Source organism: Sinohyriopsis cumingii, unplaced genomic scaffold (assembly GCF_028554795.1).
Source record: "Sinohyriopsis cumingii isolate HCF-2022 unplaced genomic scaffold, ASM2855479v2 utg002080l, whole genome shotgun sequence".
NCBI lineage: Eukaryota > Metazoa > Mollusca > Bivalvia > Unionida > Unionidae > Sinohyriopsis > Sinohyriopsis cumingii.
Genome location: NW_028316126.1, coordinates 1,012,593 through 1,037,117, shown reverse-complemented (window position 1 = coordinate 1,037,117; position 24,525 = coordinate 1,012,593). Strand labels below are relative to the sequence as shown.

Sequence of the window (24,525 nt, the reverse complement as noted above, 5' to 3'; positions counted from 1 at the left end):
TAATTGCAAGCCATGATATTGTTCTAAAAACTGCCATTGACGTAATGACTCAGTGAATTTGCATATATATAGTTTTTATATTGATGAAACTAAAGGACAGACATTACTAATTATATGGAAAAATGGGAACCAGCCTGGAAATGGGTGAACATAAAAGAGTATATATGGGTTAGGCTGGCCAGGATAAGTTAATAATGTAAGTTAATGTAATATATGAAAAAGAATCTTTTGAGAGCTTATTCTAGTTGTAAGTGAAGAAAATAACAGAGACATTGTTTTATTGATGGAATTTCAGTCCTTTAACAGTCTTGAGTTTGGAGAACTCAGTACTAAATTCAGAACCTGACTCTTTGGTGTGGAATTGAAAAGCACATGTTTTAAACTTTAAACACATGCAGATCCAGAAAATGCTACAGCTCATATCATTTCCTCTACACTGAATTTGACATCCAGGTTTCATCTATGCTGATAAATATAGGTTTGGTCATGAGCACTCAAAACGTTTAAGCTATTTAATTTTGAATATCATGGTGTTTGCATAGGTTTACTATGGTAACTAAATTAGTACCGTGAGTCATAAAATATGAATAAAACTTGCTCACAAATACTCTACTTGATTTTTACATTTACTGCAGTTGTGGTTAGAATTTTAATGTAAACTCAATGTTGTCTTTTTAAATGTATGCACTTTCTACTTTATTAAAGAACACGTTTAATACATTTAAATATAATAAGAAAGTAATAATTATCTGTATTTAATTTAATTGTAGATGAAAATCATGTCCCTGGGTAAATGCATTCCAAATTGACACAACTGAAAGGAAATAATGAATGGAGGCAATAAACACAAACTCAAGAATCTTTTGGAGACCATAAAGCGACAAACAAGATGCAAATGTGAACAGAATGCAAATGAAATGCTGAATAAAAACAAATGAAATGCATATTCTGTAACATTACCATATTTAGTGTCGGTAACAAGGTTTCATAAAAAAGGTATATATATATATATATATATATATATATATATATATATATATATATATATATATATAGAGAGAGAGAGAGAGAGAGAGAGAGAGAGAGAGAGAGAGAGAGAGAGACGGAGAGAGGTTTTGCTAAGATATTAAATTCACCAGCTTCATGCAGTTTTTGTGTGATTATGCTTTAAAACCAATTCATCAACAACAAAAAAAGTCAGAAAAAAAATCTAATACAACTTCCAATATCACTTGAAATGCACACAAGCTAACCAAATCGTTTACATGTACTTATGGATACAAACATGCCAATACAATTCATGAGACTTTTGCATAACCATATCCTAACAAGATTTATAGCATGGCTGTATGCTTGGACAGGACAAAATCAACATGTTTCCACTCTATGCTGTTGGGCATTACAAATCTAACCTTGTCATAGATCATGTTTCTACTGTATGCTTTTGGGCATTAATAAATCTAACCTTGTCATAGATCATGTTTCTATTGTATGCTGTTGGGCATTAATAAATCTAACCTTGTCATAGATCATGTTTCTACTGTATACTGTTGGGCATTAAAAATATAACCTTGTCATAGATCATGTTTCTACTGTATGCTGTTGGGCATTCATAAATCTAACCTTGCCATAGATTCCCTTCCAAGCTTCACAGCATTCAATACAGTCATTCAGTGACTTTATGCAAGACTCACAATGTCCATCAAATATCTTGTTGAGGTTGATCTCTTTACACAAGCGTCGGATAATTTGATTACTAAGCTGAAACATATACATATTAAGTGCTATTGATTTCATAGTGCTGAAGTGTTTCAAGGTAAATGACTTACTAATAGATAGGAATAAAAAGAAGTAACTACCCTTTGAATCAAAGAAAGATCTAAAAAATATTATCCTGACAATCCAAAAGTCACTGGAATATACCTCAAAAGATAAGTCATAAGCTGTACTCTGATAAACTGATAGAATAAACCAAGACTAGACCTAGTAGTAATTAATGCAATGTAATGGACCTGTTTATATTTGCTTGACAGTTTATTAAACTTAATAACTTCTGTTAGAAACCACAGTCCAAAGATGGGCAATTACTGTTCTAACTCAAGTGACATTTACTTGATCACGAGTGCAAGGTTTTTGTGAGCAAAACTTTAACTCTAAACTCTAATTATGCCAGCTACAAATTATTCCAAATAAGCGTATCAGATTCCATTTTTCAGTGTCAAGTATCTTTTTCTAAATGTGCTTACAAAGCATTTTTGTCCAAAGTCCAAGTCCCAAATGTTCAAAAATGTGTACAAAATGGAAAGATAAGCTCACAGTAAACACAACCTAATCATGTCTTGGAAACCATTTTATGTAACTACCGTATTTTATGTTATTTTTCATGCACGAAAAAATTATTAATTTCAGGGAATGAAAAATTATATGCAAAATAAATAATTATCATTTGGTGGTAGTGACCATGTATGAAAAATAAAGGGATCGTATTTGAACAAGTTCTATGGAACACATGCTATTGAACAATCTAACGGTACAACTGTACAAAGTAAACTTATATTTTCTGTCTCTTTCTGCTCTCAACTTAAGAATCTAATTACAACAAAAACATAAGTACTCCACGATTTTTGCTGTTACAAGTGAGCGAAAGAGAGAGAAAGAGAATTATGTCTCAGTGTACAAGCTCGTCTGCATTTAGAGCATGTGTAGTTGCAACTTGTCATTTAACATTAACAATAAACTCACTATCAAATGCAATAGAAAACCAAACGTGAAATCACATTTTAGTTAATGCTTGTGACCGAACGTGCGTAGTTGTATGAGAGAGAGAGAGAGAGAGAGAGAGAGAGAGAGAGAGAGAGAGAGAGAGAGAGAGAGAGATGTAGAAAACGTTGTCAAAGTAGAAGGCTGTATTTATTCAGGGTGTTTTTTTATTGATACCATTTGCAAAGAGGAAAATAAGAGTGTTACCTGACGATTGTGATGATCCTCATGTATTACGACCCTACAATATTCCATTATCAATAAACACAGCTAAATCAACAATTCATTCTTGTTTTAATTACGATGTACATTGTCACAACAACCACATGGATATGCAGTGTTATTTACATGGTAATTAAAAATGCTTAGCATTTGGGTTATTCCAGCTAAAACCAGATAGAATGCAAGAATCGACAGATGAGGTCAAATCAGCGAGACTGCCTAGTAGGAAATGAGGTTCTCTTTAGGGAAATGAAAATCTGTCACTGTGTTATTGAAGCTGTTGTCCATACAGCAGATGTTATAAGGACAAGCGATCATACGCATTACTTGTTATTCGAACTCGCCAATAAAAATAATAGTGGGATATATCATAGAATAGATTTGCAATAAAATGTTAATTATATCCAAGTCAACACAGAACAAGTACTTAAAAGATAGTTTATGTATATATCCGAATGAATTTAATGGAACCCGTGACTTTCATATTTATGACAGAAAATGACTAGGTTTTTATATTTCATGTTTATATGACTATAATGAAACAATAAGACTAGTTGGCTAATGGTCAGTAGTCTTCACTTTAGTGTGTACTGAGATGTAATTTGTGTTGTAGAAGAAAACATAAAATGTCTTCCGAACTAATTTTCGTATGCACCTGGTGTTTTGTTATGGTGACAGACTTAATATGGAAAACTAATTAACGATAATATTTAAAGGTATGGTCTGTGAAGTCCTTTGTCCATTTGTTTATAAACACCAGTATATATTGTAATGACAAAAAAAGAGCTTATACACATGGATTCCTGGAGGATTTTTTTTTGCAGGGGGGGAGGGTCAGTCACGGCCAGGAGAGTTAGTATAGAAAGCAGTCTGAAACTAAAGCTAATATTTACTAAACATTTTGAACAGAATCTTGTAACATATTTTCAGCTTCATTTGCATGATTAAACTTGTCGGGGGGGGGGGGGGGGGGCACGTGACCCCATTGACTTATGCTGCAGATGCCCATGCTTATGCATCATTGTAGATTCTCACCAAAAATTAATTATTAAAATTGATAAAAACAAAATGGAAATATGATATTTTCGATCTTTTTCCAAACGTAAACCTTTCTTAGTAGAAATTATTTGTCCGATAATTTAATGTATTTTTGTCAAAAGATACAAAGTGATATGTACGAGAAATTATGATACATTTAAGTAATTATTTTTATAATTGGATTCTGTACAAAAAATTAAAGGGTACGAAAAAATACATGAAATACAGTATATATCAACAGTAGTCTTGTTTGACTTGATAAAACTTAGCAAACATGTCCTGGAACCCACTTCATGTACGTAAATATCAATTGCTGCCTTATCTAACTCAATACAATTAGCTATGTTGCTTACAAATAAGTGTGATGGGCATCCAGATGTTAAAGGTATAGTACAAAACCAGGAGTAATCTACTTTGCTTTTATATGCCATTTTCACTTAATCTTTAAAAACTTGATAAGATATATTAAATGGGTTGATAAGTACCTTCTTGAGGATTCCAGTAAGCCTCTCCCTAGATCTGTAGAATTCCGAGTTGACCCAGATCATTCGGATAAGGAGCAAGATTTTGGGGATCATATTTTGAATGTCCTTTGGTTTGGCATCTGCCAGCTCATAGCAGGGATCCTTCAGGACCATTAGAAACTTTAGGTTGCTCTCAGCTTGGCGAAAGCCTTCCTCTAATGGAACAGTAATGTAAGCAATTAGCTTTGTTGATACGCTTCTCTTTTAAGTAAACATCTGCATGACCCTGTACATTCTCTAACTTTGCTGATTTGACCATGCATGTGAATCAGAGTGAAAAATATAGTTGTCTTAAAGGGAGAAAAAAAGCATCATATTGATTATAAAAGCACCATTAGTTTCAAATGATATGTTTATATATTAAAAATTGAAAATGTTTAGGTACATTAAATTGTAACTTTTCTTTTGCTGATTTCATCAATTTGCAGTTCAGAAATTGTCTGAACATACAACCTAAACTCATTTTCAGACCACCAAAATTAGAGACCATACATAAAGCTGTTTATTATTGCAGTAATCTGGCACATACACAGAGATACAAATTAAAAATAATAAACCACTTCATTTGTGTGTGTCCAGTTTTCATTTCAAATGAAGTAAATATAAGTTCAAAATTCATAAAATTGGAGCATAATTGCAATTTTTGTGCTCTGAACGTTTTGCAGCTACTGGGCCTCAGTCACAAAAGTTACAACGATAAAACCGAGATATATATATATATATATATATATATATATATATATATATATATATATATATATATATATATATATATATATATATATATATATATATATATATATATATATATATATATATATGGGTCTGGTTCTATGCAGTTTGTTAGAAGTAATTAGTAAAAAAAACACAGAACCTTATTTGCCAGTGTATAATGCAGCTGCAGATAATCGTCTATGTTGTTTGCCACTGGACCTGACCTACATGTAAGAATATGTGGTAATCCAAGCCTTAATCTGGTGTTAGCTGTTGTAGCCAGTAATAATTCGAAATAAACTAGGACAAAACAAAACACACCACAACTTTTGCTCAAGAAATCTACTTCTCTTTCTGTCTTGTTTTGACTGCAGTTTGTACCAGTACATAGTTCGTACAGCCCTGGAGAGTAATTTTGTCTATGTATTTTCAAAGACTTTTGAAAGTGCTGAAGGAATATTCTGTCTTTCAGAAAGGAACCCTCCATAATTATGCTACTTTGTGAGCTGACCATTCTGAGCCATTTAATCTGCCTACTTTAAATTATTTAAATTCAGAAAGTTACACATATTTTTTTAGTTTTACAATTTTGTATTCTCTTAAATCAATCCAAAGAGTTTGAATTTTTCAACAAATTCAAGTACTTTTTAATAATGAAACGTAAAACATTATTTAAGGTGTTTTTACACAACCCATCAAATTCAAAGTTGTCTCATGGTTTTATGAACCATTCAAAGCTGGAAACTTTACCTTAATTTGGCTGGCCAACTTTTTGAAGGGAGCAACATAAGATGACTTGGCCAAGTCCAGAATTTGTTCCATCTTCTTAACCCCAGATTTGTCAAGCTGAGTGCTAATTCCAGACAAATCTGCACAGCGATTCTTCCAAATTTCGATCTCGTCAAGAGGACTAGAGTTCTCTGGCATCTCAAATGCATCTTGCGTACTGAGAACCGCTTTGATTTGTCTAGCCCAGTAAATCATGGCAGCTGAAAAGACAAGTTTTCTCGGAACATGAGATTACAATTTGGAATTTGTAAATTTCTTTTATGAATTTACTTAAAAAGTACATGATAATTCACAACATCAGCTTTTCCGCTAAATTCAATAACTCAGCCATTGTCACACAGAATAAATGATTATGACTCATTGCTGTAGATATATGACTGATTTGGTGAAAAATTATCACAAGCAATAAATTGAACACTTAAATACAATGTTTCTTCTTCACCAGAACAGACAACTTTATCAGACTGACAAAGCTGATGAATTCATTGAGGATCAGTCTGAACAAGGTCATACATGTCACTTATTACCCTCGTTCCCAATTCTTTACTGTTTACTCGATGTCATCATCCTTCTAATCCATGGTGCTATTTTGATTTTTAGGGAGAACACCGGGCCTGGAATTAAAACACATTATTCCATATAGACAGCTTTTTTCCCCTTGACATTTTTTGGTCAAAAATCACAGTTCTAATAAAACAAAAGCTTTAAAACTCCACATGTTGACTTTATGGGAACAAAGTGTTCTGATGTAAACAGTTTCATGTAAATTAAATGAACTTCCATAATTTTAAAGATATTTGTATCAAATATTAGTGTCATTTCTTAGTCTTGAAATATTTTCTAATTCAAGACCTGGACTGATGTCCCACTCCTTATCAATTACTCTTGTATGAATTCAAGGTCTGATGTCCTCTTCTCATCGATTACTCTACAATAAATTCAAGGCCTGCTGTCCCTATCCTTATTGATTACTCTATTATGACTTCAAGGCTTGCTGTCCCTCTCCTTTTGATTACTCTTTTATGAATCCAAAGTCTGGAGTGATGTCCCTGTCATCATTGATTACTGTACTATCAATCCTAGGCCTGGATGTCCCCCTCCCTAATTATTACTCTGTTATGAATTGAAGGTCTGTTGTCCATCCCCTCAATGATTACTCTATTATGAATTCATGGCCTGATGTCCCTTTCCATATTGATTACTCTATTATGAATTAAAAGCCTGGATTGATGTCCCTCTTCTCATTGATTACTCCATTATGAATCAAAGGCCTGGAGTGATGTCCCTATCATTATTGATTACTTTATAATGACTCCAAGGCCTGGATGTCCCTCTCTACAACAGTTACTCTCTTATGAATTCAAGGACTGATGTCCATCTACCGACCTATTATGATATTATGATTTCAAGGCCTGGACTGCTGTCCCTCTCCCTATGTATTATACTATTATGAATTCATGGCCTGGACTGATGTCCCTTTCCCTATCGAGAATACTAATATGAATTCAAAGCCTGGACTGATGTCATTCTCCCTATCTATTATACTATTATGAATTCATGGCCTGGATTGATGTCTCTCTCCCTATCTCAGAGGTATTCGAAACGCTTAATTACACGCATTTGGATGCCAATTTTAGATCTGGGATGCAGAAAATCACTGAGGTGGGAGTCCTCCGTACGCATGCAATAGGTGTGCGGCAAAATTCACAGTCTTGCCAGTCCTGCTACAGCCACCTGCTTTGTGGGAAAATGCGTTGATCAATTAGTTGACATGTGCAATGTCATTTACAACTATATAAAAAAGAACATGAAGCAATATCTTGGCAAGTTCAAAGCCTCTGACTGATGGCCGGGTGGGAAAATGTATGTATATTTACAGTGATTGAATTCATAGACAGAAAGACCCAGAGATGTACATGTGGTAATTTATAAAAGTACATCCAATAAACAACTTTAGCTTTTGTTGTTGTGTTCATTTCTGAATTTAGCAGAATAAGCCGTGCACGTGACCTCAGAATCAAGACATGTTGAGACTTAGACAAAATGCCATTTGTAAATTTAGATATTAAGAGTATTTTGGGGTTAAATGGCAAACTTACGAAGATTACAATGAGATTCAGAAGAATGCTAAAGCTGCTAGAATTGATAGTTCGGATGGGACAGTAGCTAAGTGAAAGAAAGTGTGTGATGCCTAGCTTAGTGCTTGCAATAAGTCCTTACTTGGAGTGACAAAATTCAGTCTCACTCTGATGGACAAACAAGAGCTATGTCTGTGTTATAAAGAAAGTAGAAATTAAACTCAATGGCAACCAATAGTTCTTCTAATTTCAACAGTTTTTATGGGAGGGCCAGGGGTCACGCTACAAGATGAAGTGGATGACTAAGTCGCCTAAAAATGTACACTTTGCCATCTTATGTAAGGAAAGCAAAAATGACTTCGCCCTGTGATTATTTAAGAGGTACATTAACTGACCATACTTTTTTAAAATGACCCTCTCCTTAGCCCAATTAGTGTTAGTGTTGTAGCAAAATGTATTCATCAAGACATCACTAGCTAGGCCTAGTTTTGATAACAATTACGTTGACAAACAAACTCTTGCCCATTCACAAGCATATGTTTTGATAGCTGATTGACCATTTACCCTTTCGAGTAAGGTAGCAACTATACATTTCCTGCATGATATCCTTTGATGATAAAACATTCAAACGTGTGTCTTAAGATCAGAATTGGTAATCTGGATATATACTAACTGCCTTTTGTGCACAATTTTGTCATAAAATTAGTTTGAAACTGTACGTGAACCAGTAGGCCTAACGGGAAATTATGGCAGACTTCGCTAATTTTGGGATGTACTAGTTTATTAGATTGTCTGTTTTCGTAAATCATTGGGCAAATATATTCAGAAAAATATGCAAATCATTGAAAACAAAGCCTAGGTATTATTTCATTAAAGATTTAACTTTAAAATGCAGATTATGTAGGTTAGAAATGCATGGGGCAATGCTATGTTGTGGAATTCGCAAGATACACTTTAAGTTCTAAGTTGTTTTCTGACTTTACACGTATTTCTGAAAATGCGTAAAAATGCAGCAAAGCAGATACTATTTAACCATTGCCTAAAATTACTGTAAGTACATAGAAAAATAAATAAACCATACATTTTCAATCCTGGACTGTTGTAATGAAGGTATATTAAAGTGAGTGATTGTATTAGGAAAACTTCTATATCTAATAATAGATGCACTCACATCTGTGTTGATTCTGTAGGAAAGAAGGGACTGCAACTTTTGATGGTTTTACTCCTAAATTTACCAAAATGGAAGTCCTGGACTCCTAGTTTTAAAATCCTAGCAAGACCTCTGTATATATTATACTATAATGAATTCAAGGCCTGGACCGATCTCATTCTCTCTATTATTCTATTATGAATTCCAGGCCTAGAGTGATGTCCCTTTCCCTATTTATTGTACTGTTTTGAATTCAAAGTCTCAACTGATTTCCCTCTCCCTATTTATTATTCTACTATAAAATTAAAAATCTGATGTCTCTCTACCTATCTATTGCATTATGATAAATGGAATGTTGTCCCGGGGCACCGAGTGGCCGAGTGGTCTAAAGTGCTCACCGTTCCGGATAACTGCCATCTCACCTCTGTCTGCGTTGGTTTGAGTCCAAGGTTCGGCTAGCATGGGTACGTGGGAAAGCTTGCCAGTAGCTTTTGGTGGGTCGGTGGTTCTTCCCTGGTATTTATACCAGGGTTCTTCCTCCGCCAGCTATATTGGCCGCCATGTATAGCCTATATTGTGCTGAAAAATGGCATTGAACCCAAGAACAACAACAACAACTGATGTCCCTCTCCCTATCTATTACGGTCACATAATTATATAAATTCTTTTATTTTATTAAATATATGTACTCAGGTTTCATTTCTGTGTACAACGATACCAGAGGGTAATTTATGTACATGAATATTGTACAATATTTGGAAACAGTGCGTTCAGTTCATCCTATACTGCATGTGTCAAGTGCTTTCGATGCGAAGAACCGGATACTTCCAGTGCAAAGATGATGTACGAAAGCATCGTCTGTGTTTAAATGTCTTGCTGTAAGACTAAATCTACACATTATGGAATGTCTTGTCAGTGAGCAGTCTACTATAAGGACTTGCACATCTTCAGCTGTAGAGGTATGTTAATTATTTATTAATTTCTTGTGTATAAGTTACAACTATTGTACTACCACGTATATTTTTGTATAGTTTCTATGTATCTGCAGCTTATGTAGCATAATGCAAATATTTTCTGTTCTTGTTTGTGAATTAACAAGAGATTTATATTAGCAATATAAAGTTGCATTTTTAAGAAATGTTTAGTACCATAGGATTCTTATCGGGCATGGGTAGGTTGACTTCTGAAACCATGCATTGCTTTTTAATTATTGTGCTGATAATGTAATCTGTATAGCTTACCGTATATAACGTAATTACATTTTATCATATATGCCTGTGTCATTCATAGTACATGGTGTTAGATGTATTTTCAGCTGATTGGAGTCACAGCTCTAGAGGGATCGGAGTCAAAGGGGTACCAGTTGTAGAGCTGATTGAAGTTGACATGGTACCAGCTGTAGAGCTAACCAAAGAAGTTGACCAAAGCAACCATAGAGCTGAGTGAACAGTGTTGCTGATCAAGTAGCAGGCGATTGGGAGTTACTGACTGATTGGTGGCCGCTGATTCCTTGCTTTACCAAGGAACGGAATGGTTGTTGGTGACTACCTGGAATACTGACTGCTTGATTAACAAGTGTGACTGGTAGCCATGTGCGCTGGTGATGGAGTGTGTAAGTCCATACATGTAATATTTTAGCAATGTGCTAATTTGGGGGTTTGCAATACCTAGTGTTTTGGGATTTTAAAGATATTTTGCTTATCTGTCTTTTGTTTTCATCATTTTACAATTTGAGTAAAGTACCTCATTTTCATTATTTGAATGAATGCATTTTACTATATGAGTAAAGCACCATATTTTTGATTATTTGAGGTAAACACATTATTCTTTTCATCGTGTGAAATTGCTGTGACTCATTCACCTTTGATGAATTATTATCTTCATGTGGATGATGTTAATTTGTCCAATATTAAGATCTTATACACGCACATATTAATCATAATTTTTTTCTCATTCAAGTCATTCTTCATTAAACATTGTATTTGTATCACCATCAAAAGTGTTCTGTTGCAAATCCGAAATCCAACCCAGTTATCTTGTTACAATTACTCTATAATGATTTCAAGGCCAGGACAGATGTCCATCTCCCTATATATCATTATATTAAGAATTCAAGGTTTAAAGTCCCGAGTCTCTCTGTCTATTAAACTATTATGAATTAAAGGCCTGGAATGATATCCCTGTCTATTACTCTATAATGAATTAAATGCATGGACTGGTTTCCATCTCATTAACTATTACTCTAGAAGTACTTACGATTTTTGTAATCATTTAAAGTGTTTTTTTTTTTCTCTCACTTTTTTACCATGATGTTCTGATGTTCTAGCTAGTTAAATAAAGATAACTTGTTACATGGTTTACATGTTTGTTCAATGTTTTTTTTTATAGTAATGCAAACTGCATACTGTCTATATCCTTCCTCACAGATTTTACATGGAGTTCAATAAGCAATGCCAGCCATCTGCATGTTCAAATGATGTGGTGCACTTAGATCTTGCAGAATTCTCAAAGTGTGTATGTCTAATAAAATTTGTATATAATGGTTATTTTCCATAAAAATATAAGTGTATAAATTATTTGTTGTCAGCAAAATTTTGAATTAACTATATTGACCTGGCTTATAAGAATCTTAAACTACTGAATGTTTCCCAAAAGCTTGAGGACTTAACTTGTTACATATACTTAATATATAGAAAAACAGAACTGACTGGAAAATAACCACCTGAATTGATTAAAGAATAAAACTTATTTTCCAACCTCTGAACCAAATCTTTATCCTTGGCAGATTCCTCAGCGGGAACTTTCATTCCCTCTGTTGGAATGTACAGGACTGTCTTTCCTTCTAGCTTCCACCGTGTGTCTGTCAAGTTGGCCAGAAATCTGTGCAATTGTGCAGAGAAATCATTCTTAATACCTGAAAATCTGTTCAAGGATAATTTTTTTTTTTAAAGTGCATAATTTAACAAAATCGAGCCAAATGTTTATTAAAAGGACCCTCATACTGAGTGTTTATACAGCACAAAAATGAATTATGTTATAAATGTTGGAGTAGAAAAATAATTTCTCACGGCTAATGTAAAAACAATAAGAAAGAATAGTTTCGTACAAGGCATTTCTGTACAGAAATTAGGTTTAAGTATCCAGAAGGGAACCGATGGGGAGTCTCTCCTAAAATGTAGTTGGGCTGGTTACTCTCACTACTGTTGTAGTTCACCTTAACCTGGTTTACCAATTTAAAGTCATCAACAGTCTATGAGATTTCATAAAATTTGGAACTGAAGTCCTAATGTAAAAAATACCACTAATGGTTGTGAATTGCCGGTTTTAGAACTTCATGGTGGTTTTATATGTGAAAGCCTACTTCAGGAAAGGAGACAAAATAAAACAATTAGCTGGACCTGAAGTTAAATGCATCTCTTTACAACCCACAAATGCTATAATTGAGTTGAAGTTAGAATTGGATGATACAGTAACTAGGCAGGGATGGGTTTTGGGACGAATTTAAAATTTAACAAGAAAATTAAATATCATGGGGCACAAATTGAAACTGGAAGGACATTTAATCACACCATACATCCCACAAGTTCACATAATCATCCAAACCATAATCAGGTTGAAGTTCTCACCTGACAATAGATAGAGAAGATATATGAGATGTACAGTCCAATAATTCACATCATGACCCTACTGTCATCAAAGCTTAACAAATAACAGGTGATAAATAGTTTAATGAAATTGCCCTGTAGTTAGGAATAGATCTGACAAGCTCTTATCTCACTGAGGAAAGAAAAAAAGACGTTCCTATCATTTTTGGGTAATATTGTTTTTAACAAAGATTTCGGAGCTATACATGAATATGAGATAGAGACAGGTGATACATATAAAGCAAAGACCATAAAGGGTCTGCTGCAGTTTATCATATTTTAAACAGATATAATTTATGCTTTCACGCATTCCTGGATTAAGTGTATGATAGCTAGACTTAAACTGGAAATTTGCCATCGTATACATAGATGACATTTAACTTTTACTTCGTCATTTGATGATTGATGTATTTCAAAGATTATGTGATGCCAATCTTGATCTCAAACCTTCAAATGTCGTTTCACACTACCTGAAATGATATACATGTAATCAGATCACAAAGTTTGGAATGATCGGGTTAATGTAGATCAACAGTATGTTAAAGTTGTCTAAGAATTCCCCACACCAAAACCTGCTGACCAAAACCTACTGAACATTTTAGATCATTTGTTTGACTATGTAGTTGCTATCACAGAGTTCATAATGGAACTGCAAAACAGCACAACCATTAGATCAACTATTTTAGTAAAATGAGTAAAATTTGAATGAGTAGAAGATACATTGGCACCAGTCCAAATTGATCCTGAATTTGTAAAGCATTAAATCTTTACATAGAGGCAAACGCCATAGCTCAGATGGTAGAGCATGAGACTCATTATTCACTGGTGAAATAATCCATATCTGCCCAGCCCAGACTGGTTTAGCTATTTCAGTTTGCGTTTGTAAAGTTACTTAGCTCCCATATCCCCAGCAGGATAAAACCAAAGATGTATAATAATAATAATAATAATAATAATAATAATAATAATAATAATAATAATAATAATAATGAGGACTTTGTATAACGCCTAATCTTCAGAAGCTCTAAGCGCTTTACAACATTAGACAACACCTATAAGATAAAAAAGATATAATGAAATGATTCCAAAAACAAACACCAGGAAATTAGAAATATTTGCCAAAAAAACATGCTGAGAATATTTAAGGTAGGAAACATTATTAGGTCTTTATGTTTGTTCTTGCAGTCGAAATAAGTGAGTTTTGAGAGCCCTCTTGAATGTGATCACTGTGTCTTTGTGTCTAAGTTCAGTGGGCACTTCATTCTACATTGATGAGCCCTGGTATGCAAAAGAACGCTGTCCATATGACCTTGTATTCATAGCGGGAATAATGAGTATCAGAAGAGGAGCATAAGTATATTGCTGGTAGTTAAACATAGGTGACGTCAGAGAGGTATGTCGGACTAGAGTCCGACAGTGACACGTTGCACAGAGAACACATTTTGTGTTTGATTCTGGATCAAATGGATAGTCAGTGTAAGGTACAGAGCAGCGGGGAGGTGTGCTCTGATCATGGTACTCTAAGTAGGATCCGAGCAGCTGTGTTTTTAACTTTTTGAAGTTTCTGGAGCAGATATTGAGATGAACCAGACAGAATTGAGTTACAATAGTCCAGTCTTGAGAATGCTAAAGAACATACAAGTGTTTTAGTGGCATCAACTGAAAGATATTTGCGAATTGAGCTGATGCGTCTCAGATCAAGATATGCAGCCTTGCATATGTTCATGATATGTTGGTGCAATGTGAGAGCAGTACTGTCCAGAGTAACACCGAGGTTTCATATTGATTGTATGAATTAAATGTTGGTTTTGCTGATATTTATTGTTTGAGGTAAAGGATGTGAATGAGAAAGTCTTTGTGTTGTGATCAGAATGGCCTCAGTTTTAGCATCATTCACCTGCAACATGTTACATGACATCCATGAGTTCACATCAGAAATACACCTCTCTACACCTTGGATGGTAGCATCAACTTCAGTTGGGTGGCTAGATTTGTATTTTTGGGTGTCATCAGCATACAATTGGTGAGACACTGGATGATGATCTATGACACTTGCTAGCGACTGAGTGTACAGAATGAAGAGAATAGGTGCAAGAACAGACCCCTGTGGAACACCACAACATAGATCAACTGGGCTGGAATATATTCCATTTGCAGATACAATTTGTGTCCTGTTGACCAAGTAGGACTTGAACCACAGTAAGGCTGTATCACGAATGCCAAATACGTGCTGGAGACGGTGAAGTAATATATCATGGTCTATTGTGTCAAATGCTACAGACAAATCAAGGAGGGTGATGACTGTAATATGTTCGCTATCCAACGCTGAGAGAATGTCATTAACTACTTTTAGAAGAGTAGTTTCAGTACTGTGGCAAGGCGATATGCAGATTGTACATTGCTAAAAAGACTGTTTGAATTTAGATGAGATACACGCTGGGGTAAACAACCTTTTCTAAGATTTTTATATGAATGGGAGATTATGAACTGGGCCGTAGTTCTTTAAATCGTTATGGTCTAGTGTTGGTTTCTTCAGCAGAGGCTTTACAAGTTACATTCTGCTTAGAGAAATGTCTCAGGACAATATAATTTGTTATAGGGAAGTCAGAGAATGAAGGAAAAGAAAGGGTTGTAGCTCATGGATATAAGGGTAGAGCACTCTATAATACTGAAAACAATTGGTATACTACTGATTTAGAGGGTTTCGACAGTGAACAATTCTTAATTTCTATGAAACTGGTTGTACAAAAAAACAATTTGCATGATTTAAGGTGTTAGTAATGATGTAAAGAGTTGGATTCCAGTAACTAAATGCCAACTCTGAAATGTGTGCACCACTACAATGATTTATTTATATGTCTTATTTTGGGGTGTACGACATTCTTTATCACCCAAAACAAAAAAATATTTGACGCTGACATCCATAAATATTGCCACAATTATATCTGAAACTGAACTCTGTTTTAAGTTGAATGCCATAAACATGGCCACATATGTCCGGAACTAAACTCAGTTTCAAATTGGTGCAGTACTCTCACGTCACAGCAAAAAAAGATATGAGTGGATACAAGATATAGCATATAACAGAGTGAAATACACTTTTTAAGCGCATTTCACTTCTTTATATAGTGTTGTCAAATATAAATAATCAAATGGATTGTATTTGTAAGGATACTATCTGGCCAAGAGGTGTTTTCAAAGAAAATGGGAGCAAAAATCCCTGACATAACTCTCAACAAACTCTCAATGTGCATCCCCTTCACTGTGCCATAATGGACAGCTTTCAAAAAGTTCTCAGTAGTAATTTCCTTCACTTGCTCATCACGGATGAAGAAAGTTAACTGGTCAACTATAAAGGGAGGAATGGAATGTTCAATTACAAATCCACGATATGGGTCACTGTAAGCCATTATCAATCTACTTCCTGAATCTCCAAGAAATCTTCTGATGGCATCATCATGCATGTCCTTCCATTGTTCTTCCTTGAAATTCTCCACCATCACTCTCATCCTGATCATCTCAAGCTGAAATATCAAAAACAGTTCCGTATGAACTGATGAATTCAGGTTGGGGAGGTGCGATGTCCTAAATTATTTTGCAAGTTTATGGATTTACAGGTTTTACATCAAAAATCAATCCAAAAATTAAGGTACTTTACCCAACGTTGACAAGAAAATTTCTAATTTTGAAGAATAGAAAGATAATACTAAGAAGGTTTACTATCTTATTAAACAATTAACAAAACAGACTAAAACATTTGGTCTTTATATATTTTTTAAGTTTACAAACCCCAAATTTAGTTCAGTATTATACAAAGTCCAAAATATTAAATCCTTCTTCAAAAGGCATCAAAACAAATCATTGTAACTAAGACTTTGATAAAAGTAGACAAAAAGCGAAAAGTGGCTGAATAGGGTTGGTAACTGCAGATTGGAATGCATTATCTACTTTAGCTAATGACATATTTCAAGTTTCGACATTGGGAAAATGATGATGAGAATGCATTAAGCTGTTTTACTGAATAAATAGGCCTACAGTACAAGTCATGAATCATACAGGAATTCAACAATGACTGTTTCAGTAATGGGTGTCAATATTTAGAATTTGATTCTACATTTAAGAGGCAAGTATTCATTTCATTTAGATTCGTATACATCCATATTCCTTTGGAAGGTCATTATTTAGATGCTCAGAGAGGTGCATAAGGCAAAATCAATGTTAAAGTACATAGACATTTTTGGATGAATTGAACCTAAGGGTGTGATCCAGTACAATCTGGATTGAATGTTGCATGCTGTGATGTCACCATAAAAGTTACGCAAATTAATAAACAAATTCAAGGATTGTGACGATTCCACTTGATGAGCTCCTATTTTGACCCAAGTTTAGTACATGGACACCATTGTAACAGTTCACAGCGATAGATAATTTTCATCTGAAAGTTTCTAGGTGACAGTTAAAGTGCAGAGCATTCAATAATCTGGATTGAATAGACTTTCGTTAAAGAAATGTTGTATTTAATTTAAAAAGAGCAAATGCACATACATGTTCAATGTGACCTGTCCTACAGCTGAGTAACTGTAATGCCATGCTAAACCCATTTGTATTAAATAAAGTGACAAAACAAGTTCAGCTGTCATTTGGTGAATACTGTATTGTCTCTTTGCTTTCAGATACTTATTGTTCCAAAATAATTATTCCCAATATTGTTTTAAAATAATCTGATTTATGTATTTATGTTTTATGGTGCAACAGTACTGAAGTTCAGAAATGATAGGACAAGACAGAAAGAAGGTTTTTCCATGAAGTGAAGGAATGGCTTGTTTGTCATTACAATTCTCGTCAACAAGTTAAGAGTCAACTGCCGATAATTGGCAGAACCATGCCTCACTATTCATTTTGGTGCTGACATTGCTACAATGAATACTGTTTGTTTACTAAATTGTAAAGAACAAATTGTAAAAGAACACTAAAAAGATATGCCAGCAATTATGACAAGAAAAAACCCTGCTAAAATCAAAGTCTTCATTTTTATGATTTTGTTAAACATATCCATTATGAGTAATGCAAAAGCCTGTTATAGAACACAATCATCGGATTAGGCCAGATCAGGAGATTTTGCAAAATTTTGTCAGGAGTTTTGAGTTCAATATCCTGAATATGCCATCTTTTCTTTCAACAGCCACTGTTGAAAACAAAAAGGCCTATACATGATATTAGTCTAATATTTGTACCAAATTTCAAAGAGGTTTTGGAGTTTTGACAAGGAAATTAAAGTGTGAAAAATTAAGAACTGTGAATAACACCAGGCACATCTGATAACTTGTTTAATATGTCTACAAAAGATCATTGAGATATCTTGAATAGTTTTGGAGTAATATTCTGGAAATTAGAGCATGACTGATGGAAGAATGGATGTACAGACAAATGGATAAAAATTTTAAACATGATAATAAATACTGACTTTATGAATACCAAAAGGCACATCTTGACTACTAGACTAAAACGTCGAATTTGTTCACTGTGTCACTGAGATATTTTAAATTATTTCGAAGATTTGCCATGGAACGGAGAATGAAGATAAATGGATGGATGGATGAATAGAAAATGGACCAAAACATAAATATGATGACCCTAGAGAGCTGTTAATAGCAAAGAGGACTATCAGTCCGAAATTTCATAGCTATACCTAAAATGGTTTGAGAGTTATGCTCATAAATATAGCTATAGGCAATGGATGCATCAATGGATAGAAAAACAAGCAAATAAAATAAGAAATAATGAAATTGATTTGTGAACAAGAAATGGCACATTTGGACCACTAGTCAAATAAGTATACCAAGTTTTATAGAGATACCTAGAATGGTCTGAGAACTATGCTTTTGAAAGTAACTGTTCATGGACAGACATTGTTGTTGTTGTTGTTGTAGGGTTTAACGCCATTTTTCAGCACACGATAGGCTTTACATGGCGGCCAGTATTAATGGTGGAGGAAGAACCCGGGAAAAGCCAGGAAAGAACCACCGACCCTCGAGAAGCTAATGACAATCTTTTTCACATACCTATATTGGCCAAATCCGAGACTCGAACCTACGCAGACTGGACAGACTTACAAACAGGCTAAAAACAGAGCAATAAACAGACACAATGATACCTGTATCCTCCCATCATAACATATAAATAAAACAAGCCTGGTACAAAACTGATCTTTATTTGTAGTGCTTTGTATAAACGTAACAAATTTAAAAGTATATGAATATAATTATATTTGGATTTAGTGATATTCACGTTGTGACCCAAGGGTTGTACAAGCTGGAATTGGTTCAATGGTTACGCTGGTAATATGACATTTTACTCTCCCACCTGCTACCAAAATTCACTGGCTGATTTCTTCAACTATCTTAAAGCTACATGCACTATTTATCTTATCATATCTGTTTTCCTTTTTAATCAATGACAAACTCTGGGACCAATTCAAGTTATATTTATTCAAACTGTCATTGACAGCAGATGATGGTAGGAGATTAGAACATTGTAGATTCTTTACTTTTCATATGTTAAGTTGTGTTTTCTAATATGCCTGCATTTTCTTGTGGACTGCAAAATTAGACAAAAGTAGGCTAATATTGTCTGTTTTTCTTTCATCACAAACATGTAAAATGATGATTATTTCACTTTTTAGTCTGATATCATATGTGTGGATTTGTCTGGCTGAATGGGCTTAGATTTTGTTTTCATTTGTTTGTTTTCAGATAGCGAATGAAATATTTTTAAGTTTTTCAGACAGCAAACATTATACTTTACCATCTGAAAACAAACAGAAAATAGAGTAACACATATTTAACTAATATTTAACACAATAATCACGGTATGAAATAAATAATGTTTTCATAACATTTATGTATCATTTGTGCATGTCTCAAGTCACTTGGAGGCTAAAATCTATCATAAAGGATAGTGTACTGGGTGATTGAGGAATCAGAGCATGTCAGGGAACAAACTTTTGACATGTTGTAATCTTTTACTTTAATGTTTTTGCTGAATACAGCAATTAGTATAGAAAACAGGACTCTCAAAAACCTTTATACGGCTCTAAAATATTGCTGACACTCAATTAATCGTCATCATAAACGTGATAACTATGTCAGGCCATTCATCGGTGTGAGATGAAATCTCTTACCACAGTCATTTCAGGTTCCTTTGGTCCTTGTTCCTCTGGTTCTTCTTTTTCCCTTTCAGTTGTATCCCCTGTTCCATTGGCAGTTGGAGCAAGATCTGTAGCCCCATCCACTCCTGTACCATTGCCTGTGTATACATCACAAGCTAGAGCTATAAGCAATGGATGAATTAAAAAGGGCCCTGTTTACAATAATTTGCTCTATCTGACCTTATGCAGAGGAAATTGTATTGATAAATCATAATTAGAAATAGCTGCAAGTTTTAATAATTTAAAATTTGAATGTGAACTGTCTGGTTCCAACTCATCAATATAATGGTGCATGATAAATTTGACTGAAATACAATATTCCATAAATGCCATGGACACTACTGCTTTTTCGAGAAGAAATCAGGGGTCATAGCTTGGTCAGTGTGGAATAATCTAATTTAAAAGTATTTGAAATCTCATCAGCATAAAGCTATATGACAACTTTTACTAATGCATCCAATAATCCTTGTTGAGACAATGCAATAGAAACATCAGAAGTACTGAGGCCTTAACTCCTTTAAAATATGTCATGTAATGTTAGAAAGAAAAACAAAATCAAGGTCTACTGATAACATTTGGTTAAAATCCATATCTCCTTTGTACAATTATCCTGCAAAAACCAAAGTTAGGAAGATGGTAAAGCAAAGGCCAAAGTGCCACTAAATAATCTTGTGGAAAACTAAAATTAAATCACGTAAGGCCTCAACAGTACAGAATTGTATGCAAAATTTGATTCAAATCAAGGGATTTAACTCCTGTACATCATGTCATGGAATTCTGTAAACTAAAGTAAATCACAATCTCATCACTATACAGTTCTTTCGATATATAAATGCAGGCCAAATATTACTGAAATCCATCTGTCCTTGGTAAAAGTAACCTTCCTAAATGAGTGGATAGCAGATAACCAGTCACAACTCCATCAAATGAAGATACAGAAGGCTTGAAACTGAACTCTTTTATGAGGGTTATCAATATAAAACAGCAAACAAAACTTTGTTAAAATCAAGCAAAATTCTCTTGTGGGAAATAATTTGTTGACAGAAGGACAGACAGGCAGCTGTGATTATACCAGGGCCCTGCCCACTTTCTTGAGCAAAGTGTTGGTGTTATTTCGTTATTTCCACCAAAATTATTACAAGTCTTTTTCTTGCTGGCGTCTCAGATTTGAACTTATGATGGTCATAGAAATAGGGACTTATGTAATCAAATCCCTATTGACAATCATAAAGAAATGATTACTGATTTTATTTCCAGTTTTAAAGATAACTAAAGTACAATTTGTTTGGCACTACAATGAGATAAAGATCTAGTCTGAAAATTACCTGCATATTGACAACTTACCTTTGTGCAGTACAATTCATATTTTGTTAAGTACTATACTTACATATAACAAATCCATGAATTTTAATATAAATCGCATGTTATAAACCTCATGTATGACTTAACCCCACTAGAAAACACAAATGACGTGTATTTTTATAAAAAAAATGGTAGTCTTTTTTTAAATCAATATGTGATTGTCAATTAACAATTCACTACAATTGTCGCAAGTAACAAATGACAAAAGCGTTTTGCATAATGTAGGTACATGTACTTAAACTGGTCTAGATTTTGGTCAGCTGAAGACAGTATTATTTTGCCTGGCTTCACATGGGGATGATAAGGAATGAAAACTCGAAATTAAAAAAGTTTAACAAATGTCTTAGCAATATATTTCTTTTTTCATGAAGCTGACAGCCATATATCAATGATTTGAAAAGACTGTAAACTTAATTTTGCATTTTATGCCACCGTTGGTAGCGACCGTAAGCATAATTTTTTCTCTATGAAATTTTTATGGCACAATAAATGTGTTCCAATCACTTCGCTTTTATTTAAGTTTGGTGCTGACTTCCTCTGATGAAAGGGTATTTGTTTTTATTGAAGATTGTAGGCTTTCTTTGATAAAGGTGTATGTGTGATTGCAATTACCACTAAAGGACAGTTTTAGAGGACCAAACAGAAGTCTGTTTCTTTTTGCAGCGGCAACATCAAATAATTGTAGACCATTGAATGAAACTGATTATGTTTTCATTTGCTTAGTATTTATACAGAACTACTAGCGCTTCAAAGATGATCAGTTTTCTTTGCAATTTCAGCAAAACTTTTTATTTCTTGGCACATTTTAAAAACAAAAGAAATTAGCCATTGTTCTGTCAATTGTAGCCATTATTTTTACTGCCTTAAAAAAATTGTGGACCATTGAATGAGACTGATTATGTTTTCATTTGCTTAGTATTTATACAGAACTACTAGCGCTTCAAAGGTGATCAGTTTTCTTTGAAATTTCAGCAAAACTATTTATTTCTTGGCACATTTTAAAAACAAAAAAATAGCCATTGTTCTGTTAATTGTAGCCATTAATTTTTCTGCCTTAAAATAATTGTGGACCATTGAATGAGACTGATTATGTTTTCATCTGCCTAGCATTTATAAAGAACTACTAGCGCTTCAAAGGTGATCAGTTTTCTTTGAAATTTCAGCAACACTATTTATTTCTTGGCACATTGTAAAAACAAAAGAAATTACCCGTTGTTCGGTCAATTGTAGCAGTTACTTTTCCTGCCTTCAAAAGTTGGTTGGTTGTAGCTAGTCCCAGTAACACCGATATACCAACAAGTAGAGATTCATTTTTTGTGGATTTGTCTCTAGTGGCAGAATTATGCTGCCTTCCACACATTCATCAGAAATTTTAAAAAAGGCTAACAGACAACGAATACACGTGTTCTGGTCTGACAGGAATTACAAAGAAAATGCCAGTACTCTGAAGGATGTTATTCAATGAGTGAAGAGATGAGGAATTTTATTTTCCATCCACGCACAGAGTTCAGTCAAAATAAATAAATTAGTTACTGGTGAGCAGCAGATAATCCATAAATATTTCATCCTAAAAATATATTATGAGAGAATGCCTTGTCCAATTGATCTCTGCTACCAGAAATGTTAAAAATAAAAATAAAAATGCTGAGATCCCACAGCATGCAGTACTCTGGCCAGATGTCAGAGTAAGCAGATTATGTTATAACAATGCATCGTTAAAATGGTTTGTCAATATTAACAAAAAGTTTGTTTTATCTAACAATATATAAATTCCAGTGCATTTCATATCAGGTGTGTGGCTTCCTTTCATGATGTCTCTGAATTTCTTCAATCCAAACCGAAAGTTGTATATACAGGTTAAAGAGTCAATACTGTTGGGGAAAGGTTGCCAGATGGTATATTTTGTCACCAATAAGGAATATAAATTGCAATCTGCGACAGTGGCGGAGCCCAGCGTGATCCCTGAATAAACAATAAGGTATTTTTTGTACTTTTAAGAAAAACCTTTTTTATCAAGTACAAGAAAAATACGTATGAAATTGCAGGAGCCACACCATGATCATGTTATATTAGAATTCATATATGATCTATGCCCCAAAAATAATAAGAAACTTTTTACATGTTACATTTCATACTTTTAAAAAAGATTTTGTTTTCGTGCATAAGAAAAGTACATGTATCTGCAATTTAGGAAGCCATGCCACAACCGAGATATATATACATTTTTGTTTTAACGGAGCATGCTATAGTGGGAACACACTGTACACACACACACACACACACACACACACACACACACAATAAATCCATCCATCCATCCACTGAATCATCCATACTCATCCATCCATCCATCTGTACAGTTAAAGCATAGGAAAGCAGGTCACTAATATTCCATTAATTTGTAATCGGGATAGGTGTGCACATTTATTTTGATAGGAAACAAACCTGTTCCTAAGACCTGCTGATCTGAAATTCCATTTGCTGCACCATCATCAACCTCAACAGGAAGTGGCGGTTTACTTTTTGATGCCTTTGGTGTTCCAGTTTTGGAACTTAGTGGCGTTCCTGTTTTTGATCCATTGGTTGATTCTCCTTTCGGGGTTCCTGACCTTGAACCCTTCTGTGACATATTTTGGGTCATCAAAACTTCTTAATCCTAGTTCTGTAAAATGTCAGGAAATGTATCTACATCAAATTATAAATTTAATTATACATATAAACCGTCATTTATCTGGACTGACAAAACAAAACTTTTCTGTAATTTCATAAATATCTGATCACCCGTGTTTAAGGAAACTAAATTAGATTTGTAATTTGTATTGAACATACATTTCCATTGCATCCCCAAATAAAATCAAACATGTAAATTATAAAGGAAACAATGAAAAGGCGACCTGTGAAATTATTTAAAATTGGTGCAAAATTCTATTTACATGTAAACATATTAGAGGTCTCTCAAACTTTCTTTCCACTTATACAATGTAATTGTGCCAAAAAAGATTATGACTATAAACTCAATACTTTCAAATAGTGCAAC

At 34.0% G+C, this 24,525-nt stretch overlaps 1 pseudogene; it reads right to left on the bottom strand.

Moving 5' to 3' along the window:
- Nucleotides 1–24,117, bottom strand: part of LOC149771169 (dynein axonemal heavy chain 2-like) — a 29,168-nt pseudogene extending 5,051 nt beyond the window's left edge.
- Nucleotides 24,118–24,525: the final 408 nt, after the last annotated feature.